Consider the following 5,991-nt stretch of genomic DNA (forward strand, 5'->3'; position numbering starts at 1 on the left):
GAGAGAGAAGCAGGCTTCCCGCTGAGCAGGGAGCCTGATGTGGGGCTTGATCCCAGGACCTCGGGATCATGACCTGAGCCGAAAGCAGATGCCCAACGGCTGAGCCAGCCAGGCACCCCTGAGTCCATTTCTTGAGTCAGAATGAACTCTGACTGCCTAGCCCGTATTCCTAAACCACTGCCTCGTGGACACAGCTTGTACTTTCTTCGGATTTATTGTCCTGTGAAAGTAGCATAATGACATCTGCCTTTCAGCATAGTGGTTAGGGCTTGATGGAGCAGATAAAAACAGAGCGCCATTTGGGGAGACAGCTGCAGGGCGCATCCCCACTCCCATTCACCAGCCTTGTACCTACCTTAGAGCTCAAATTCGTCCTTAGCAAAGTTAGGAAGGAGTCCCAGCCGTGGATCTGGGAGTGGGGGTGGTATTATGACAGGGTCAAGGCCAAGAGTGTAAAATCTTGAACACCATTGTCTCAGCAAATACTAACAACGAGGATAATGGTAAGAGGCTTCCATTTAATGAGTGCCTCCATGTATGTGCTGGGTATTTTACATTTATTATTTTGCTTTGTCTATTCATCAGCTAGGTACTTAATGCACTACATGCCAGGCAGCCTTTTATGTTAATGCTAATAATCCCCATGAAACTCAGTGGCAGGAATGACTATTCCTGATTCACAGATGATGAAACTGAGTTAAGAGAGTGAACAGAACCAGACTATAGAAGAAGTATCATTCGTATCTTGGAAAAATGAGAGGGCCTATTGCATCCATTTTATTTTTATTTTTATTATTTTCTAAATATTTTATGAAGTAACTGCTACACCCAACATCAGTCTCAAACTTACAACCCCAAGATCAAGAATCACATCCCTGGGGACACCTGGGTGGCTCAGTTGGTTAAGCAGCTGCCTTCGGCTCAGGTCATGATCCCAGCGTCCTGGGATCGAGTCCCACGTCGGGCTCCTTGCTCGGCAGGGAGCCTGCTTCTCCCTCTGCCTCTGCCTGCTATTCTGTCTGCCTGTGTTCTCTCTCCGCCCCCCCCTCTCTGATAAATAAATAAAATCTTAAAAAAAAAAAAAAAGAATCACATCCCTGCATCAATTTTTTTAAAAAAGCTCGCAGCAAGGGGCATCTGGCTGGCTCAGTCAGTAGAGTGTGAGACGCTTGATGTGGGATCATGAGTCCAAGGCCCACGTTGTGGGTTGAGTTTATTTAAAAAAAAAAAAAAGCATTCAAAAAACACACAACAGCTTTTTAAATCAAATAGCTTGATTCTTCTTATAATAAAAATAGTAATTCTTTTAAAGATAGAAATCTCAATAGATGGGTTGAATAGCAAAATGGATTAAAGAGTGAAGTAATGAACCAGAAGATGAACTTAGGAAATTCTCCTAGAATGCCGTGCCAAAGAATAAACAGATGGAAAGTAGATACAAAGCGTGGAGACATGTAGGGTAGTTGCAAAAGTTCCATTGTCTACTTCATGTGAGTTACAGAATAAAGAAGAAAACAAGGGATTCCTGGGTGGCTAAGCCCTTAAGCTTTTGGCTCAGGTCATGATCCCAGGGCCTGGATTGAGCCCCACATGGGGCTCCCTGCTCAGCGGGGATCCTGATCATCCCTCTCCCATGCCCCCTGCTTGTGCTCTCTCTCTCTTTCTCTCTCTCTCTCTGTATCAAATAAATATTAAAAAAAAAACCCCAAAAACAACAACTTAAGAAATATATGAACTCTTCTAGTGAGAGGATCTAGTGAATATTTATGGGAAGCATGCAGAAAGACTTTCATCTACGTACGTCTGAAATCCTGAAATCTCAGGACACTAAGAATGAAAAGGAAATCCTGAATGTTTCCAGAGTGGAAAAAAAAAAAATTACCCAAGGACAAAATGAGACTAAGATTGACATCCATCTTCTCATTTGCAACTTTGTAAGTAAGAAAAGAGCAGAGTGGTAGCTTCAAAGTTCTCTGGTGGAACACTTGCAAGTTTAGGAGTCTTTACTCAACTAATTTGTCAAGAAAATGTAGGGGCATCATAAAGACATAAAGAGAGAAATGGACCAAAACAGTTTATGACACACAGTTCATGTAGCATAGTATTCCTCCTCAGGGTATGGTTGGCACCTTGGGTGGAAGGATTCTTTATCGTGTAAGACTGAGACCCCACACTGGCAGGTTGCTTAGTGTCCCTGACCACCCTCCACCAAATGCGAGTGGAGTTCCTCCTTAGTCACTGTGATGATACAACACACTTCACATTGGAAGGGCTGCGGTATAGCCTCTGGTTAAGAAACCACTGGTTGGGGCACCTGGGTGGCTCAGTGGGATAAAGCCTCTGCCTTCAGCTCAGGTCATGATCCCAGGGTCCTGGGATCGAGTCCTGCATCGGGTTCTCTGCTCAGCGGGGAGCCTGCTTTCCTTCCTCTCTCTCTGCCTGCCTCTCTGCCTACTTGTGATCTCTGTCTGTCAAATAAATAAATAAAAATCTTAAAAAAAAAAAAAGAAAGAAACCACTGGTGTAGGGAGTTATATTCCAATGAAAAGAAAATGGATCCAAGAAGAAAACATGGGATATAAGACACCTAGGTGAGCAAGGAAATCAGCAAAATAGAAGTCTAAAAAAAATCTTTACTTATAATAATCTGAGATGACAACATGGGATGGGGAGGTACAAAGACTGGAAAAGAGGTAGGAGAGAAAAGTTAAAGCATGCTAAGATCATCATTTTATTTGGTAGGAAGACATAGATATTAGTTAATATGCTTAACTGTGTTTCAAAAAATAAAGACAATAGGAACAGAATATATACTTTCTAAGTCATTAGAAGAAAAAGTAACTGTGAGCAAATGAAATGCTCTCCAACTACCTGAAAAGTAGAGATGAAAAAGAAACATGAACACAGCATATACAATAGGAAACACAAGGTAAAGTGGCAGAAATGTACCAATGCATCAATGACCTTCCTAAGTGTGACTATACTAAATTCACTGTGAAAAGACAAAGATTCTTGAATTGAATTAAAAAAAAAAAGTAAAACTGTATGCTTTTTTATTAGAGAGAGCAAAAGCAGAGTAACCCAGAAAGACTGGAAATGCTGTGAGGGAAAAAGTGCACCTGGCAAGCCAGCGGGAAGAAGGCAAACCATGCAAACAATCATGGCATTAGGCAAAATGGATTTCACACAAAAACGATCAGTGTTATTTGAAAAGATATATTGACAAATATTGTTAATATTGATCAATACTACATATTGATCAATATTCAATCTACTAATAAATTTAGCTTTTATGCTTGTATGTGCCTAGTACCATAGGATTGAGACGTATAACACTAAAACTGATAGCATTGCAAGGAGAAAAATCTCGGTGGGAAACTTCAATACACCTTTAGAAATCCACAGAACAAGTAGTTGAAACATCTGGTAAAGCACAGGAAAGATTTGAAATACCACAGTTCACAAGCTTTATCGACTAGATTTATGTGCAGATAAATGTTTGCTCTTTTCAGACACACATGATAACTTTACAGAAATCGTTCATGTTCGAAATAGGTTTTCCTTTCAGCCCTCTCCCCCTTTTTCTCTATTCTCCTATTTTTTTTTAAGATTTTATTTATTTATTTGACAGAGATCACAAGTAAGCAGAGAGGTAGGCAGAGAGAGAGGGGAGGAGGAGAAGCAGGCTCCCTGCCAAGCAGAGAGCCCGATGCGGGGCTCGATCTCAGGACCCTGGGATCATGACTCAAGCCAAAGGCAGAGGCTTTAACCCACTGAGCCACCCAGGCGCCCCTATTCTCCTATTTTTCTTTCCTCCCTTCCCATGTTCCTCTCTGTGCCACCTGCTTCTCCTCCTTCTCAGATAACCTTGATAGCAGAGCGATTATCTCATCTAGCTCTCTCTTCGAGCTCATACAATCGGCTGAAAATAGATACACCTGTGTAGATTTCACTCCCCATCTCTTACAGGAATGGAACTGTAGTTTATACATTTCTCTGCGTCTTGCAGAGAGGGAGGACAGAAGTCCCCTTGAGATGAGAAGTTTCTTTTTTAGTGTCTGCATGACATGTCATGATACAAACGTGTCACACTCAGCCCTTCCTCTGCCCATACTCATGATCCCTGTTGATCAGAACATCCACATCTATGTACATTCTGTGGTTTTTATTTCTATGGTTGTGGATTCCCAGACATGGGATTGCTGGTCAAAGAATATATGGGGGTTTTTGTGTTGTTATTGTTATTGTGTGTGTGTGTGTGTTTTTAAATAGATGTCGCTAGATGGCTCTCCAGCAATCTGTGACGTGGTGACTAGAGTCCTTTCCCAGCCTGTGGTAGGTATTCACAAGCTTCCGATTTGCTAGTCTGATGTGAGTAAAGCCATGTCTTACTTTTTCTTTGAGATTTTATTTATTTATTTGGCAGAAAGAGACACAGTGAGAGAGGGAACACAAGCAGGGGGAGTAGGAGAGGGAGAGGGAGAGGGAGAAGCAGGCTCCCCGCTGAGCAGAGAGCCCCATGCGGAGCTTGATCCCAGGACCCTGGGATCATGACCTGAGCTGAAGGCAGAGGCATAACTGCTTAACCAACTGAGCCACCCAGACGCCCCACAGCAAAGTCTTATTATTTAATGTGTATTTTTCTGACTCCCAGGGAAGCTGGGTATCTTTTTAGGTTTTTTCACCATTTGAGTTTGTTCTATGAGTGCTTATGATCATTTTTATTCTGATACTAATTTGCCAAAGCTCTTTGTGTACCTAGGTATTAACCCTTTATCTGCCGTCTGCATTGCAGGTGGATAGAAAGAGGTTGCAAGTGTTAGGTAAGTATAGCGTTACCTGTTTTCTTCTAAGATTCGAATCACTTTATTTTTTTAGATTCAAATCCTTAAATCACTTGGAATTTGTTTTTGTCCGAATGATGTGGGCAATAAGGTTCTAAATTTATTTCTACTATCTCTAGGCTATCTGACATAGTAGCCATGAACCACATGTGGATTTGGGGCACTTGAAGTGTTGACTGGTCCAACTGAAATGAACTGTAAGTTTAAAACAGATGCCAACTTCTGGGGCACCTGGAAGACCCAATCTGCTGTATTTGCCTCTCGATTTCAGCTCAGGTCATGATCTCAGGTTCATGGAACACGACCAGCATCAGGCTCTGTGCTCAGCATGGAGTCTGCTTGTCCCTCTCCCTCTGCTCCTCTCCCTTGCTCGTGTTCTCTATTTCTTAAAATAGATAAATACAATATTTTTTAAAAAATAAAATAAAATATACACCAATTTCCAAGATTTATGATGAAAAAAACCCAAAATGTCTAAAAAGTAAAATTATTTTTATATTGACTGGTTATATTCGTATATGTTGAAGCCATACTATTTTGGATATGTTGGATTAAATATTAAAATTAACTTCACGTCGTTCTAGTTCTTTTTTGTTCTTTTTAATGTGGCTGCTAGAAAAATTTTAATGACATATGCAGCTTCCATTATATTTCTATGGGACAGCGTTACTCTAGGTAATGAGCTTGCCAGGATTATTTTTTTTAAACATGTTGCTTCTGTTTCTCTTATTTTTGATCTGCCTCACGAGGGGTGTAGCTGTCTTATTGCTTTCAGTAGACATCTGTCTTATATTCACCGCTTCCCATCCTCTTTGGAACACCACTCTTTGATTTGGAGAAATTCACAGTAGTGAGTCCTGTCTCTCCAGGCTTGGATCAGAACTCAAGTTCCCAGGGCACCTGGGTGGCTCGGTGGGTTAAGCCTATGCCTTCAGCTCAGGTCATGATCCCAGGGTCTTGGGATCAAGCCCCACATCAGGCTTTCTGCTCAGCAGGGAGCCTGCTTCCTCCTCTCTCTCTGCCTGCCTCTCTGCCTACTTGTGATTTTTCTCTCTCTGTCAAATAAATAAATAAAATGTTAAAAAAAAAAAAAAAGAACTCAAGTTCCCAAGGTTCCTTAATTGTTAGGGCGTGGACACTGGACCTT

Source organism: Mustela nivalis, assembly GCF_964662115.1.
Source record: "Mustela nivalis genome assembly, chromosome: 8".
In the NCBI taxonomy this organism is placed as follows: Eukaryota; Metazoa; Chordata; class Mammalia; order Carnivora; family Mustelidae; genus Mustela; species Mustela nivalis.